The following is a 19,502-nucleotide window of genomic DNA, read 5'->3' on the forward strand; positions in this document are numbered from 1 at the left end:
ATAGAGGTGCTACTATTGCAACATGTGAGGTAGTATGGCTACAAAAGTTATTGGCTGATTTAGATGTGCAGGTGGAAGGTCCAGTTGTCATTTATTGTGATAATATGAGCAGTATACAGTTGGCTAGGAACCATGTGTTCCATGCCAGGACAAAACATATTGAGGTACACTACTACTTTGTGAGAGAGAGGGTGCTAGCAGGTGAGATTGACTTGGTATATGTCAGCACACAGGATTAGATAGTTGACATCTTCACGAAGGCATTGGGTACAGAGAAGCTTCAAAAGTTTTGAAGCTTACTTGGAGTTGCAGAGATGCAGTTGAGCTTGAGGGGGAGTGTTGAGATGACAAGCTCAACACATGCGGACATTGATGATGGACCACCTGGTTAGATGGGTCCACACATCTACACTTAGCATGTCGGTGGTAATTATGACTCTTACATGGCCACTGACTCATTACTTATTATATTCAGGTTGTTACACCTATTTACAGATGGCATAGTTATAGTGTCAGTTGACTAGTGTAGTCAGTTATGGATTGTTTGACTTAGTAGGCCACTTTCCTTTATGTTGTATCTTATCTATACTTTGTGTATGGTAAAGAGTGTGGAAGAAGAAGAAGAAACCAGCAAGAAAAAGTTTTGGCCTCCATCTCTCTTCTTGTCTCTTGAGTGAGCTTCTCCCTGTGCATTCTGTGTGTGTTCGATGCAACATCTTGAGCAAGTCCCCCCACCATGCGATTCTTGACAACAGCAACTCATAGAAAACTTGAGAACCTTGGCATTCCGCTTGGATGTGACTCCTTGTGGACCATTTTCAACTCGTGCCATCTTTGGGCATTCATTTGTATGGGAGGTCATCCAAAAAAACCTTCCCTCGGTTCATGACCCTCCAGCAAGAAAGTGCCATGTCCTTGATATACCATCTTCTTCATGGTCAATGACCTTCAAGAGAGTCACTATGGCCCACACAATGGACATGCATGATATTCTGAGGTAATAAAATCTGTCACAACACCCCTATCTAGTCAACACAAACTTAAACAAGCTATGCTAGATATCAAAAATAAGAATGGAAACTCACTTACCTGAGCACTCCCTGAATTCCAAAAAGTCATGTATAGTCCACATGAGAATGGCTTGAATATTAGCGGACCGTCGATCATCATACTTTCTTATGTCTTCCAATGACTCCCTCCTTGCACAAAATCTTGAGCTCATCAACTAATGGAAAGAGGTAGACCATGTTCTTGGCTTTGTAGCACCGAAGAATGAGCAAGCTAAAGATCAGGTGTCATTTATTTGTAGAAAGCCATTATAGGATGTTGTAGTTAACAAGGACTACATGCCGCACACTATAAGAAGTTGAGCAGAGACCAAATGGATTCATGCCATCCATAGCAAGAACAAGATGAAGACTCATTGGCTCTCGTGCAAATCCTGGAAAGGTGGAATCAATGTGGCTCTATGCACTGAATTTGTTGATATTCGTTGGACTCCATATATGGATCTATTTTGCACATGCCACATTGTCAAGATCACTATGCTTGATGTACAAACATGTGATGTATATGTGGTATAAGTGGAAAGTTTCTAATAACCTTTATGAGGGATGGTTTGCCCTTGTAAGTCCTATCAATACCTATGAATGTCACGCTTTGGACATGTCTCCATAGTCCCATAGTCTCCTCAAAACAACACATAATCGTTGACACATGCATGGATGCTATTGTAGTCTATGCCAAGCTTTCGTAGCACTAGTCGTGCATCATCACAAGACTTAGGCATCAGATTTCTAGGTGGTAATACATGATACTTTACCAATCTAAAAAAAATCAGAAGATGCCTTAAAGAGCATAATATTGTTTTTTTATAATAGAGTCAAAAAAATCAACGGAGCCTAGAATGTATCTAAACAACTCAATCACACTAGCATCGCTCCTTGTAAATTCATTGTTTTGTTCTCTCAAGTACTATCAAGTTTCAAAGTAAGATCCCTAAACCCTATAATAACCTAGATATGACCTATATAGGTAGTGAGTATCACCTACAATGATGTGTATAAGCCCTAGAGTCTAAAATACCATATAGCATTTGTAATAAAAAGTGAATAATGCCAACAAAATGACCCCTAGTATCATATTTCTCTATAATAGCATGTATCTTGCTAATAAAAGCCAAAATAACATTTTAAAAACATATAAGCCCTAAAATGTAGTCAACCTTATTTGAATGCTCTTCACCAAAAATCTTCAAGTTTTCAATTTCTCCACTCGCAGTACTTGTGTGAGGTATAAACTAGTGGGATGGAATCCCTATATGGGCTCCAAATCACCAAGAGAGGGCAAAGTCCCCCCTCGAGGAGATCAATCATAAATATATGTATGTATCACATGGGTTTAACATAAGGGATTTTTAAAATATCATTTTTACACATTTTTTACATACAGAAGGGTCCCATAGAAAGGGGTTACTTACATATTGAATAAAAAAGGGTTATATTTTATTAAGAAAAAATTCATAGATAAGGATATTATAAATAGGCATTGAATGCATATGATATAGAGGTTATACATATAGTGAATTAGCCATCGGGAGTTTCCCTTTGGTTGGCTAGTTGCACCCATTCAGAATCTTCAATAGTGAGGGAGGATCCCCCTACATCTATCCTTTTCCTTGGTGGGTATATACATTTATTTTATCTCTCCCTCCCTCTGGCCTTGCCCTCTATTTATTTCTACCTCTCTCTCCTCCTCCCTTTATCTCTCTCTCTCTCTCTCTCTCTCTCTCTCTCTCTCTCTCTGTGTTTTTCCTTTTTTTCATTTATCTCTCTCTCCCTCCCTCTATTTCTCCCTCTTCCTTTATCTTATTTATCACTATCTCTCTTTTTTTTCTCTTTTTTCTTTTTCTTTGTCTATTTTTTAATTTCTTCCTCCCCCTCCCTCTCTCTCTATCCCTCTCCCTCTTTCTACTTGTCCTTTTCTCTTTATCACTATCCCTCTCTCTCTACTCTGTCTCCCTCACTCTCCATTTCTCTTCCCCTCCCCTCCTCTATCTCTATTTTCCTCTCTCCCTCTCTCTTTTCATTTCTCTCTCTCCCTCATTCTCTTTACCTCTACCTCTTTCTCTCTCTCATTATTTTATCTCTCCCTCCTTGATCTCTCTCTATTTCTCTCTCCCTCCCTCTATTTCTCTCACCCCCTCACTCACACACACACACACACACACACACACTCTCTCTCTCTCTCTCTCTCTCTCTCTCTCTCTCTCTCTCTCTCTCTCTCTCTCTCTCTCTCTCTATTAGCGACTTCGATGACTGCTACTACATCCCAGGATAGTATATCTCCGTGCATCTGTTACATATACACATCGCACCACTTTATCACAGCCGACAATTGTTCCCCTATCACAGCCGACATTTGTTCCCCCTTTGTAGCCATTATCTAGAGTACCAGAGCTACATACACACATACACATACACGACACTAATCACACTCACAACACCGTATTTTCAGTTTTCAGTTTTTATTTTTTCATTCAGAACTTTTATTTTGGATAGCTGGACCTCATCAGTTGTATCACAGTTTGTCTCATAGGCCAGTTTTGGTCTTTAGAAGACGTTAATATAACTTTCTTTCTTTCTTTGTGTCTCATTTTCCTCCTTTTCTTTTATCTCTCTCTCCGTCCCTCCCTCCGTCTATTTCTCCATATCCCTTTCTCATCTTTATCACTATCATTATCCCTATTCTCTTTCTCTTTTTTATTTTCCTCTCTCTGTTTTCTTTATTTCTCTCTCTCCTCCTCTCTCTTTATCTCTCTCTCTATTTATCTCTCTTTATCTCTCTCTCTATTTATCTCTCCCTCTTTCTCTCTCTATTTATTTTTCTCTCTCCCTCCCTAACCTCTTTCTATTTCTCTCTTCTTCCTATTTTTACATTTTTAAAATTTACTCTCCATCTATTTCTCTCCCTCCCTCCCTACACACACATACACACAATCTTTATCATGTTCTCTCTCTTTTCCCTATTTCTCTCTCTCTCTCCCTCTCCTTATTCCTCTCCCCTCTCTTTGTTCTCAAAATATGTGTGTGTGTGTGTGTGTGTGTGTGTGTAAAAGATAGTAGCGAAGCAAAGAGAAATACAAAGAGAGAAGAGAGAATGCACTTATCTCAAAGCTTGAAGAAGAAACTTCTCGCACTTCTCTCCTTCTTCTTCTTCTCCTTCACATGTTCCCTCCTTCTCCTTTGCACTTGTCTCCTCTCTCTTTGTGGATGGTGGTAGTAGTGGCAGTGGTAGTGACAATCTCTCTCTCTCTCTCTCTCTCTCTCTCTCGCAACCTCCCTTTCTTTGAGCTCTCTCCCTTTCTCTCTATGGATCTCTTCATTAACAAAAAGAAAGAGAGAAGCGAAGAAAAGAGAAAAATAAACAAAGAAAAGAGAATGCACTTACCTCAAAGCTTGAAGGAAAATACCTTCATGTTTTCCTCCTCCTCCTTCTCCTTCACACATTCCCTCCTCCTTTACACCTATCTCCTCCCTCTTCATGACTACTAGTGGTATTGGAAACCTATCTCTGTCTCTCTCAACCTCCATTGCTTTGAGCTCTCTCCCTCTCTCTTTTGCTCTCTCTCCCTTGCTCATTTACAAATCTTTAAAATGTCGTGCTTTGGTTTTGATGTTTTTACCACCCCAAAATGACATCGCTATTAGCGTTGCTATTTGCATCACTATATGTCTCACTAACACAAATAGTGATGCTAATAGCAACGTAAATAGTGACACTATCTAATTTAATGGTCATTGTTATGGCAATATCATCTAATCATGTCAAAAATGGCTATTGTTATGCTTCCATTTCTTTATAATTCTTGTTCACGATTCATCACATTCTATCACTTTTGTAATTTCCTTGGAACATGCCAAAAGTAGATGTACTATAAATTCACTTACCATATTTTGAGCACTTGATTTATTTGCACTATAAATTTTTCCTACTAAGGGACCATTGTGGATTCAGGTATGCATGTATGCCGTGTGTTAGTAGAGAGAGGGATGCAAATTGTCATGAGCCATCGGGGATGCCAAGAGTCATGTTAAAGGCTATAAATATATATCAAAAGTTCATATAATAATAGCAACCAATTGTCTTGTTCATTCTTCTTCATTCTTATGTGTCTCTTTCAATCTTGTGACAACTATACTCATCTTTCCTTTAGGGGGATGAAATCCTTCCACCCACCCCCCCCCGCCCCACGCAGTGATCTCCACTCAATTAATGATGTTTTAAGTTTTGCATTATTGCAAATAGTGAAAATACTTGTCACCTCACCTTGCTTTAGTTCTTCTTAGTCAATGTTTTATTCTATAAGTTTGTGTTGTCTAATGCATTTGTTCCTCAAGATAAGTTAGTTCTTGTTATTCAATGTCTTCTTCCTTAAGTTCTTTTCATTTTGATGTTAAAATTAATATTTTAATAATCTAGTAATAACTTGTATGGATTATTTTAATCATGATTTTAAACAAATTACTATTTAATATATTATCTTTTCAACTTTAGTTTTTATGATTTGATAGACTCATGAAAGTTGATTGAGAACTAAATTTTAGAGTTGAATTTAAAGTGCAAAAATGGTCTGAGATCCATAAAAGAAGCCTTTTTTGGTAAAAAATGTGTCAATCACAAACCAAGGAGCTAGATTCTTTAAAGGTGCATTTCAACGTTAGGAATCCAATGCAAGTGTCTGTTTGTCAATTGGAGCCTGTTTGACCCCCCACATTTAATGGCTACAAGGTTTGAAATTATGAAGTAGCTACCTAATTGGAAAGATTGAAAGCAAGTGATAGAGGCTAGGGAAATAGATTTTGATACTAGAAAGCCATTTGTTCAATTGGATCGTGAATCCAAGGGTGTTTACCCCTCTGTTTGACCCAAAAAACCACTTGCAAGATAGTGTGACCATGAGAAAGATGAAATAGTTTCTTTTAAAAGTTTGTGACTAATTATGTTTAAAGAAGCCAAACAATAAGAAAACTATTGAGATTTGGGAGGGGGATCCCTTTTTTTTTCATGATTTTGGAAATTTGCAACTATTGAGATCATGCCTTCTTCACTTGGGGATGAGATATTGCAATTCTACACTTCATATCTCTCCCAAATTGCATGAGATATGTTGCATCAAAATGAAAAGTTAAAATTTTAGTATTTCTCTCTCCTCTTTCTCTCTTGCCATAAACATTGTTCATATGGGCTAAGAGGATGATGGGAAATGGGTGCCAATTAGTGATGAGATATAAGGAATGAAACAAGGAAGTGCAAAGGAGGTGTCAACAGTTATAAAAGAGCATCAACAACTTCTCATTTTTGAAATATGATGCATGCATGTGTAGATTTTAGTGTAAGCATTATTTTATTGAATTTTATGCCGTATCACTTGTTCTTATGGTGAAAAATGATTAGAAGTGTCTTCATATGCTTGAATATGTTTGAAATCATAGAATAATTAGAATTTATAACAATTCGTGTGATGAAAATCAAAACAATAAAACCTTTAATGCGAGATTTAGGAGAAAAATAATAATTTCGTGGATTTTTATAGTTCAAATGGTGTTTTTATGGAGTTGTATTAAATATAATGATGAATCACAATCCACATAAGCCTCATAATTCTAAAAATAAAAAACCAATTATTAACATTAGATAAATGATAAAATTTTATAAAAATAGATTTCTAAATAGAAAATTTAGTTTATATGTAAAAATTACAATAAATTAGGTATATATGTGTGGATATATGGTGAAGGTAGGGCATAAGGATTTGTCTTAGCCTACCTCCATTATGCGAAAGTGTGTGTTTACCATTTTTTTACAAGAAAAAATGACACAAGACGTCCTCTTAAACTAGTGCACGATCACAAAACCCTAAACGAAAGGAAAAAAAGGAGTTATGCAAAGTTAAATATCAATTAAATTTTAAATTTTATGCATAGCATGATATATAGGACTTGGTTCATTTAAGTTTAAAGAAATAATAGCATGGATTTGTGCGGTATTGTTTCTAAGTAGTAATGCAGCAATAAGTTAAAAAGAAAATCATTGAAGGAATCCTTTTCACACAACACATTGGCATATTTGTGGTTAATTTATTTGAGTATGATATCAAGAAAGTGAAAGTCTCCTGGATGCATTGCAATTGGTTGCTAAAACTATTGACCAACGATGAGAGTGTGAGGATCCCTGAGATGTAGGATAGAACGATTTTCTTTGGGAATGATTGAGGAAACAAAGATATCTATTGGAACTCTTTATCAAAATAGTGAATAATATTACACTTGTATTTTATGTTCAGATGGCGCATCTTGGGGCCAATCCCTAGGGTGTAGAGAGCTGTAAGAGCCACATCGATCACTGGAGGGTGCTTTGTATGTGTGTGCAATGAGGTGTATAGCCATATGTATGTATGGGTGCTCCCGCTATTGGAGTTGGGAAGATGAAAATTTATTAGATTGCAAATTGATATAAATACATAATTTAGCAAAATTATTATATATCATCTAGACAATCTTGATGTGCCAGGCTCTGAGGGTGGTTTGATGAGCATAGGAGATCGATTAGAGCTCTAGAGCTAGTGTTGAGTCTATTTTTTGTCCCAACAAGTGGTACATTCGTTGGAGCTACTAATAAATGGCAGTTTTTTAATCCTAATTAATAGGGACTAATTGTTTAGTGCATACCAAAGAGCATTGAAATAGATCCATTATTTCTTGATAGACACCGTCAAGCCAAGGTCTAGAGGTCCAACGTCAAGAAAGAGACAAAAGGTCTAGATGGCGAGTTGAGATTCTTAGGAGATATTCTCCAAAGCATAGGTATCTGACATCCTTGAGAGAAAGAGAGGTCTTGTTAACCCTATTATTCAAGCCAACCCATTAGGGAAAGGGGGAAGCTCTAGCATGCCTCTTACATTGATAAGTCAGTTAACTTTGATAGGGGAAATAGTCCCACCCATATAGATCCATGTGGTAAATCCAGTTGTTGTTATGGTGCAACTTATTGCAATACCTGCAAGAATGCTGAATCTGCCAGCCTTAGGTTTTCCTCGGCCCATTTTCAATGGGTTAGTAGAGGAATATACAGAGCTCCACATTAGTGAGTTTTAGAAATTAATGTTCAATTGCCAAATTTAGGACGAAGGATATCTCATGATATTTTTCAAAATGAATTTGAAAGAAAGATCTACAATGTGGTATCATAGCTTGGAAGCAGGGGGACCATGACCACAATTGACTTATTCTTTATGGCCTTCTAAAGAGAGTTCCCCCCTAAGAGAGGTGGTTAGTATTGGCTTCGTGTTCTGAATGTGACATGTTAGAGTCCCATGAGAATGCTTGAGCGTATTCCAAGAAACTGAAAGAGGTGTTTCACAAATTGCAAACCTCTATTCCTATTCCACCCACTACCCAATTGCAGTATTTTTTACATGGATTAAACTTCAATATCTAAGTGCAATTGAGTAGTATTACTCTTGCTAATATAGACACTACTATTACACAAGCAAAGGAGGTAGAGTCGCGCTTACAAGTGGCCTACACATCTAGGACTAACCTAAATTTGAGTCTAGGTCCTGAAAATAATTCGGTGTTGATCAATGGAAGTCAAGCTGCTGTGACTAGTACACCTATTCAAATGGAAGAGGAAGCATGATACATGATGTGTACATATCATTGGCTCCTCCTAATGTTGTGATGTTGATGGCTAGCCAAGTGACCCTACTAAATAATGGAAGCCAAATCATGAACTCTAATGTTATGTCAACTAATCAACAATTGATCCCTAATCAGGTGATTAGGCCAACTAAACAAAAAGCAAATGATCATGACTATGAGTCTAGTGCATGAAATGTTCACGACAAAGTTAAGAACACGATGAAACATTATACCAATATGATGTGGAACAATATAGACAAATAGTTGTAGATGTCGATTTTCTAAAGAAGCAATAAAATTTGATAGGAATTTGAGGTCTTGAAGAGGGTGGTCCATGAAGATTTAGCTGTAAGTAGTGTGATAGTTAGCACTTTTCAAGAAACTATCCTAATTTCAAATGTAACATATATGTGAAGTTTGGCGATCTAGCTAGTACTTGCTAGAGTAAGACTAGCTCTCTTTAGCAAGGGATTATGCATCCATGTCCAATTAATCATTGAGCACAAGGGAACCTTTACCAAGATAAGGGACCACATAAAATATTGTAGAGAGGATAAGCTATTATAAAAGAGCTACTTAGTGGTACTAGTGTCAACCTTATCAAAGTTGTGCATGTTAACACCACTAAGGCTTCCAATTTACGAGCCATTACAAGAGGATAAGAAGCTAAAAATGCATTAGGGATAATGTAAAACTTGTTGAGGAAAACCCTAAATAGGATGATAAGGGGATGCAAGTCTTTAACCTTGATGTGGAAGCCACGGTCCTCTAAGAGCAACTCATGACAAACCTACCTCCAATAAGGAGTTGGAAAAGAAAAATATGAAGGCTAAGAAGCAGGCACCTAGACCTATTTAGTGACCAAGAGAAAGAATGGTATGGTAGGAGAAGATAGCCATTTCTAATTATTATGAATTTGACTTAGCCAATTCTCTTTGTAAGGTAAAGACTAATGTGAATCTCCTACAAAAGCCAATCAAGTTATCTCTAGGATCACGTAAAGAGTTTAAGAAGATCCTTTGAATTGAGTATATCATCGAACCTTTGGGAATAGCCCATGTGGGAGATGACTGGTTTGAGCATGTTGAAAATTATTGCCCAAGGGTAGCAGCATATGTTGATGATTCACTAGTGGATCATGCCATTGTGGATATGATATTTTTCATCAATATTATGAGTTTAAATTTGATTGAAGGGCTAGGATTGAAAATCCAAAAAGATGCCTCCACAATCCTTCAGATGACTGATGACTGCTCAAGACAACTAGAAGGTTGAACTACCAAAGTCCACATGACTGTTGTTCCTAACGTGGATTGCATTTTGGACTTTAGGGTTATTAGGTTTATAGGGTAGCCAAACTATCAAGTATTATCAGGAAGGCCATGGATCTTGCAATGTGACTGTTAAGTTGATATATCTACTAGTCATTTGATTTTTGGTAGAGGTGCTAGATGCATAATAGTGGATGCATATCCTAAATCTTTTCAAAGCAAGGAAGTACTCTTATCTTCAATAGAATTATATGCATTAAAGGATCCTTCTAGTAAGTGAGACTTTGTTAAGTGATGAATAAGAGGGGGGTCCACTACAAAAGATTTCTACAAGTGACTCTAAATGAGCTAATAGAAGATCAAGATAGAATCAGAGACATGGATGTGATTGAGCTAGATCTCCATACATTGGATGAGCCACGACTAATTAAATTAAGGACCTATACTCAATTTGGAAGAGAGGAAGGACTATGTGTTCTTGATCTAGGAATTATATGGTATTTTTGCTTGGAGATATGATGATCTGAGGGATAATCCTCCTAAATTGGGTGTGCATACTATTCCCCTAAAGGAAAGTAGTCATCTTGCTCAACAAAAAGTGAGGCATATGCCTTTTGAGCTAAGAGATAGACTATTTAACGAGCTACAAAAATTGTGTGAGATTGGCCTGATATTTCCTATACAACACACAAAGTGGTGTTCACCAGTAGTTATCAAGAAAAAGAAAAATAATCAAATCCTATTTGTGTAGACTTTAGGGATCTTAATAAAAAAATAGTTAAAGATTACTATATACTGCCCACAGGGGATTCACTAGTAGTAATAAGGAGACGTCACCTGGTGCCAAAAATATATGAAAATACCCCTTATCTATCCCCTATTTATGGGACCTTACCTTATAAAATGTACCTTCTTTCCCTTAAATAACCCCCCTCCCTTACACTCACGTGGTACCATATAGTAAACCCTAGTGGACCCCCCGGCTGCTGCCATTCATTGATAAATTTCTAGATCAATTAGCAAGCATGGATATTTATTCGTTTATGGACTTCTTCACTAGTTATATAACCAAATGACTATCGCAAAGGAAGATAAGGTGAAAATGATATTTATAAATGTATTTGGTACATTTGTGTATCATGTTATGGCTTTTGGATTATGTAATGCGCCAAGGTCTTGGCAATGTACAACTGATAAAACTTTCAGCAATATTTTTTATTAGAAATTTTAGAATCTCCAAAGTCTCACTTTCAAATAAGGGGTAAAGATTTGGTCATCTTGCTAAATCTTAACCTATGCTTCAAAGTGTGACTTGGAAAGACTACCTACATAGTAATTATATTAGAATAGATACCACTTTTAAGTAAGAGGACAAGATTGGATTATGTGGCCAAATATGAACTATATTGAAAATTTTCAAACTATATGAGAATTTCTAAATTTCCTAATATAGTGTTTATTGCTCTCAATCCAAGAAAGTGCATCTTTGAATTGCCCTATGGATTGATATTGGGCCATGTAGTTAGCTCAGTTGGTATTGTGACTAATCCTGAAAAGATAGAGGTTATTGTTGCTATGAGTTCTCCACATACTCCTAAAAAAGTGCATAGCTTTCTATCATCAATAAGATATTATTGATGTTTTATTAATGCATTGGGTTGAGAGGACATTTCCATTGACAAATCTATTCTCCTTAAATTGTCTATTTATTTAGAGTGATCCTAAAAGAGGTGATATATTTTTTATATTTTCATCAACTATAATGTATAGCTCACATTTGGCAGGAGAAGTGGTACCATCCGATTGTGTTTGCCAGTCGTGCAAATTAGAGGTGTCCAAGATTACTTATATCTACATGGAGAAATTGTACCTTGGAATGATCTTTACAAAAACAAAGAAATTTAAGCACCACATCCTATATAAAAATATAGTACTTTATATGAAGGAAGAGGGACTTAAGACTATTGTTGAATAAGTTACAACCATCTAACCACCTAGCAAAGTGACTAATCACTTTATAGGAGTTTGACCATAAAATTAAGAGTAAGCCACTCAAGTTGCAGGTCATCATTGAATGTCTTGTGGATTTCGGGGAGTCGAAGGAAGTCTTGGCTGAAGGTAGTGACCTTGAGGGTCTACTCAAAAGTGATATGGTCTCCATTCCATTTTGGTATGTTACCATAACACACTTTCTATCCATAGGAGAGGCTAGAGCTACTTTGTTGAAGGTTGAAAAGAGGAAAACTAGGTAGCAAGTTTTGAAATTTACCTTGATTGCAAGAATACTATATCGGCAAGGGGTTTGGCAAGGGGTCAATGATGTTTATCACCGATGTGTCATGCTTGATGGGGTTCCGTTTATGTTGAAAGGGTATCAAAACTTTGCTTGTTAAAGGAACTTTGTTGGATAGTTGACTGCACAGAAAGGTTTGAGAGCTAGATACGGGTGGCCATCCATTTTTCAAGATGCATTTGCATATGTTAAAAGATGTGATACATATCAAAGACATGACAATAGGGAGAATAGGAAGCACCTAGTGACTCCTATCATCGCTATACTACCATTTAAGAAGTGGGGTATTGATTTCGTTGAACGACCTATACATCCTTCATTAACTACACGAAAGCATTATATCATTTTGACGATTGACTATTTCACAAAGTGGGTTAAAGTCTACTTTACGATGAAGGATAATGCCAAGAAAAAGACTAGTTTAATTTTGGAACTGGTTGTTTGCCATTTAGATCCACCTAAGGAGCTTGTGTCTGATCGTGGGATATATTTTTTGAATAAAGTGATTGAGGCTTTGATGGAAGCTCTAAAAATTAAACATAATAAGACTATGCCTTGCAACCCCTAAGAAAATGGGCAAGTAGAGCGTACTAATAAGCAACTTGTGGGGATTTTATCCAAGATTGTATCCATAGGTAAGCGTGATTGGGATAAGAAGTTGTATGTGGCCGTTGTTTGTGTTTATAATACGACATTCAAAAGTTCTACATGCCACACCTCTTTTAAATTAGTATATGGGAAAGAGTATGTTTTACCTTGGGAGATTGAGCTACCTACATTAAGGTTTTCTCTAAACCATTCTTTGGGTGAAGAGGAAGCATTGCTAGAAAGGCTAACTTTCCTTGCACATCTTGATGAGATTTTGTTGCAAGCCTTGTTACAACATGAAGTAGGGAAGAAGAAAATGAAAATGATTCATGAACTTCAGGCTAAGAAGTATAAATTTTCTCAGGGTCAATTGGTCCTATCTTATGATGCCTATCGTGAGCTCTTCCCAAGAAAATTGGAACCCAAATGGGGTAGCCCTTATATAAGATTGTATGTATAGGAAAGAATGGCTCTTACAATCATTTTAGTTTATTTGCAAGGGGTAGAGTTTAAGACTAAAGTAAACTTCAACAAAATGAAGCCCTATTATGTGTAGGGGCTGACACTAAACTTGGTACATTTGCATGTCCTTCAAGATCCAGCTTAAACTTGCAGTGGGTAGTACCAAGACTATTGGATGAAAAATTCATTCCTTATCTTGAGCATCCATATTTAGAGTAGCACTACGAGAGCACTACTACTAAGGCAAAGTGATATGGTGAAGTAAATATTATCACATTGTTGAGTGGCAAGACTACTCTTTCACATGGGACATTCTAGTTTATTGCCATCATTGTCATTGGGTTCTTACTAGCATCCCTATTTAGTTTAGTAAGAAAGAAGGGATTGTACATATCTTATACACTCTCTCTAGGTTAGATTTTGACTATCATAAGTGCGAGTAGATTGATCATTATGGAAGGTTATATCAATGAATATGTGGTTTATACATTATATTTTGATGGAGCTTCTTGAGGACATGTTAAGCATGCGAGTGTAGGGGTTGTCATAAAAGACTCCCTTCATCGATTGGTTTTAGAAATGGGAGTGTATTTAGGCACTGCTTTTATGAATAACATGGCAAAATATAAGGCCTTGCTCATGGAATTAAATCTAGCCAGATATAGTGGTATTCACTCATTATCAGTGAAATGTGACTTGCAGTTAGTGATCAACCAATTGAATGGAACCTATAGCATTCCAAGAATATATCATCATGCAACCTTGGACATCCTTGAGATGTTTGAGGCAGTGACTTGCCAATTGATACCCTCATAGTGGAATCACTTTGCAGACTCCCCGGCTATTTATGGCTTTGTTGAAGATTTCTTTCTTAACTGTGGTCTTGAGGGGTTTTTACAATTATCTCCTATTGTTAGTCCATGGCTAGTATGTGGATTGCTTGTGCTGACATGACATGTTTTGGCTGTTGATGGTTAGTATGGATTATGAGCCATGTAGCGATTGACCATCTTCCTATTTTGTCATGGATATATTAGATTGCTCAATGGCATATTCGTTGGACACCCCTTGCCATTTATGCAAAGAGATTAGCTAATAATTTGATGCATTTGGTATAGGACCTGAGTAGCCTATTCCCTGGGTCTAGTTTTGTACTTCAGTAAGATTTATGTAGGGACCCAAGGTTCACTTTTAGTAGTAGGTTATTGAGTGGTGTACTTTATGGTTACATTTTGTTAGGCCAAGATGACTATTTTTTTTGTAGAGAGTTATTTGATTTCATTAGTCCAAAAGATCCATTTTTTTGTTTGGTGCATGTGTAGTTAATGGGTTTTGTTTTAGTGCTATACTAAACAAATTCGATGGAGCACATGGAGAGAGCCTCTTTATGTGCAAAAGCTTATTGTGGCCAAGTCTAGGTAATATCCTTCCTTTATGAGGGTCTATTTTCTCTTATGTTGTATGTGTATATATATGTGGGGTATTTCTTTTGTTGGGAACTAGCATTTAAGGCATGAAGTCCCAAGGTTAGGGTTAAGTATGTCCATCAAGATTTAAGTAGTTGTCCACCTCGTGGTAAAGACATTATCATGCAATCTAAGAGCTATTTTATAGGGAAATCCTAGTGGCCTTGTCTTGCTAGCTTGCTAAACAACTATTTGTAAGAATCCCTATTAGTTGTGAGGCAGTTAGGGAAACTTAATAAATAAGAGAGAAAAAGTCACGAATATATCTGAAATGCATAAAATATGAATGTGTCAAAAGATATTCCAATATTTAAAATAAAAAATAAAGAGAGAAAAATTCCAAGAGCAGATAATCATCACCTTACAAAGGCATGGTAGGTTCCTAGATTGGAGCAAAAATAATTTAAGAACAAAAAAAGAAAAATCATGTCACCTTGTGAGAGCTTGGTACGTTCTTATGTACCGAGACTGAACTTGAGGTCGATGCCATATTCTCCTTGGGACACAACATGCTCAGCTCCCTCCTTTTTGCACGCTCAAATATAAAGTAATAAAAAAAGTAATGTGATAAAATTAAAAAATATGTGATTTGTTATAGACCATGCTATAGGAGTCATCGCCTAGTAGGAGTTCCTAATCTAGTTATCCTATATCAGGTAGGTAGGTCATAACACCACTTAGGATGACATTTTTTATAGGTTTTTTAAAATCAATCTACGTTAAAGCAATTGGTTAGCGACTAGCTCCAGATCTCTATTAGAGTATGCTTGGCCTATCCCTCATGGACTTCATGCCTTTATTTTGTCAAGGGCTTTCATTTAAGTTTAAAGGGACAATAGCACAGATTAGTCTGATGTTGTTTCTAAACAATGCAGCAATAAATTAGAAAGGAAATCATTGAATTTTTTTTTTTTGCATGATACACTGGTTAATTTGTGGATAATTTGTTTGAGAATTATATGGCATTACACCTTGCATTTGCATTTTTATACATGGTATTAAGAAAGGGGAATCTCAACTGGATGCATTGCAATTGGTTACTAAAACTATTGACCAACGATGAGAGTGTGAGGATCTCTGAGTTGTAGGATATAATAATTTTCTTGAGGGACCAATTAAGTGAGGAAACAAAAATATCTCTTGGAACGCTTTATCAAAACAGTGGAAAATGTTATGCTTGTGTTTTATGTTTAGACAACGCATCTTGGGGCCAATCCCTAGGGTGTAAGAGAGCCACAGGAGCCACAATAATCAGCTAGGGGGTGCTTTGTATGTGTGTGCAATGAGGTGTTAGCCGCCTATATGTGGTATACTCCCTTTGTTGAAGTTGGAAAGGGGAGAAATCATTGGACTCCAAATTGATATAAACAGATGATTTTGCTAGATTAGTATGTAGCCTCTAGACACTCCTAGTTGCATGGCCATGAGGGTAGTTTGGTGAGCATAGGAGTCTGCCTAGAGTCCTAGAGCTAGTGTCGAGCTTGTTTTTGGTCCCAACATTGATCAAGAAAACTCCATTGATCAAGTGAAAACATATAATCTATAAATAACAACTTTACATCACTACGACAAGTTGATCCATTCAATGTCCCAATTGAAGGCCCTAATCATATTACATCTAAGGATTTACCTCCTTGAACTTTTGAACAAGGTAAGAGAGCTATCCCCAAATGATTCTTAAGAGAAGAGCTTTTGTACAAATTAGGAAATTGTAAAGATACTACATCACTCAAGTTTCTGGATTACTAATATTGGTTTGGCAAAGTTTTGCATAATAAAAAATTGCCTCTATACACATTGCAACAAATATATGTCTATGATATACTTTAAAAAAGGGTGAACTAGATAGAGAAGCTCGTAAATGCAGAGATTTGTCTAGGAAGAGCAAGTAGCAAGGTTATGACTAGAATAGAGAAGCATGTATTAGAATGCATGATACCATTACAATGACTTAAGAAAAGCATGAAACCTTTTTTAATGAAATGGATTCATCGAAAGAACTTATGGAGAGCCTCAATAAAGAAATCAATTCACTTACTAGAAAACGACACAACAACATGTTATTGATTTCTTTGTTTGTTTTGTGAGCTAAGTATGCATAACCAAGTTGTGCAAATGCTATTACATAACCAAACTCTTAAGCCCTTGGTTTTGTTACACTACTCAAGCTAAGATAACTAAAAAACAATGCAATGAAGAGTGGATGTTGACCAAATCCTTGGTAATCTTACCCAAGCTATGCCTAAAGAGAATCTACATAATAATATAGGTTCAAACACTTATGAGGCTAGATCATCAAATATCAAAGAGTAAAATCTCATAAGTATAAGACAACTTTTGCAACAAACATTTTTGTAGTATTTGATTGAACTTTATTATAAAAACACTATACGATTTACTTGTTTTCGAATTGCCTCAATTGTTTCATTTTAATGCATCTAAAAGTATTACCTTGAAAACATTGTGTATAGTTCCAATCATGTGCTTTGCACCCAATTGTATGCATGTTACTTGTGTTCCAAATTGTGTACTTCTCAATTCAATTCTGTATGAGTTAATCCTGTACTTCATGCTCCAATCTTGTATGAGTTAATCATGCATTTTGTATTTAAATCATATATGAATTAATTGCATTTCAATCATATACTTTATGTTCGAATCACATATGAGTTAATTGCATTCTAATCATGTATTTTGCATTCCAATTATGCAAGCACTAATCATACACTTTAATATTCACATCATGTACAAGTTAATCAAGTACTTTGACACTGATTAATCATGGACTTTAAGTCTAAATCAAAAAGCTAATTAAATAATCATATATATTTTTCATGTTCTTCCCCATACTAAATAGGTCTCTTTGAAAAAAAAAATTCAAAATAGAGTTATTACTATAGTCCTTTTTTTTCAAAATAAAATCATGTTTGAAACATGTAAGTATAAGTTTAAATTTTATAAAACTTCCACTAATGTAATTATTTAAACTATATAGAAGGTTTTAATAAAAATTTACCTCATTTAACTAGATAAATAATTAAAATTAAATTTTAACTACAAATAATAGAATATGTTATTATGAATTTCCACTAAAAAACAAACTAAAAATACAACGCTTTGCTTTAAGTTACAATAGAGTTAAATTATTATGAATTTTAACTCAAAAATAAACTAACATCATAAAACTTTTCTTTTGAATATAAAATAAATTTTTGAAAGTTATAAATGGCTTAAAAATTTTAAAATTTAAAATCCATAAAATATATTGGAACTAAAAACTTGATTAAAATTTTACTTAGATATCTTTTGAATTAAAAGATTGCCATTCATTAATTAATTATATTTAATTCAACTACTATTGAATTACTCCAAATTTAATCCTTCATTTGCAACTTGTCCAATAATCCAAGTATTTATTAACATGTCCCCTATTACACCCCATATTTTTTAGAATCTTTGTATAATAACATGTATTTTCAATATTATACAGATCGTATATTCATATTAATGCAACCTAGTTACACACAATCTTGTGATAGAACTGTTAGGCCGCTCCATAACAACTATACCTGAAGTTGTTATGTAATGGTGGATGCAAGTTTCTTACAATTTCATTACATTTGAAGCAACATTATGGTACTATTGCATAAAAACTTCACTATAGCATGCCATTCATAAGATAGCATATTAATTTTGCTATGAAAAACTTAATTGAGTTGTAGTTAGGACACTACATAAAAGACTAATAATGTAGTAAGTTTCTTACATCACAAATTCACTTGTAACAATTGTTTATCCAAGCTTGGACCCTCCATTATATGTTTCCTATCTTCTATTTAGTATGAACCTTCTCCATTCAATTACTTGCTTTGCCTTCTACATTTTACATGTAGCAAATCCCTACTCTTGGTATTGAGATCTCTATTTACATACCTTATCTCAACACCATTAGCCCAATGTGAAAAAGCTTCTTGTTATCTAGCAAAGCTACATACAAAATAGATTGCTTGCAATATTTTGTTATAAGTAAGAAAAATTATGGTGCCACACTTGTAAGTTGTAACAATTCCAAAGATATCACACAAAATTTTATTCGATTCTGATGATCCTTTCACTAATTTTGGGTCAAAGCTAGAATATAGTAATTGATGTGTTTATGTCATCAATGAGATCATCAAATACACCTTCAACACATGAAGGGTGCAATGTCACTGTATGTGTAAAAATACACATAAGTCAAACTCATAAAGGATGTTGTGAACACCACAATAAAGCAAAAATTAAATCTAAAATCAAGTAAATGTCCTTTTGAAGATCTTTCTTTTTAGATTATATGGAATGGATGAATTCCTTTCATTTGGATATTAAGGTGCTTGCACAATAATGGATGCAATGGCCGATACAAAAAATATTTCTTTAGTTGCACATATATTAGGACCAAAGCCTCCACACCTTTGCTTAGTCCCAACCAATATGGAATCCCTATCATGACTCTTGCAACTATTTTAAGAGGTAATAGGCAAATGCCACCTTGCCAAGAAATAAGACCTTCTATGTATATAACATTAAGTTAGAGTATCTTAGTCCCCACCCATAATGACCTCAGCACAAGTATTAATTACACATGGTTTGCTAGATCCTTACATTTATTTTCCACATCTTATTCATATAGAGAGAGATGCTTATATTATACACAATACACACTCTAAATGTGAATCAA

The sequence above is a fragment of the Lygodium microphyllum genome, chromosome 24 (assembly GCF_053477565.2).
Source record: "Lygodium microphyllum isolate KBCC chromosome 24, Lygodium_microphyllum_v1.1.10, whole genome shotgun sequence".
In the NCBI taxonomy this organism is placed as follows: domain Eukaryota; kingdom Viridiplantae; phylum Streptophyta; class Polypodiopsida; order Schizaeales; family Lygodiaceae; genus Lygodium; species Lygodium microphyllum.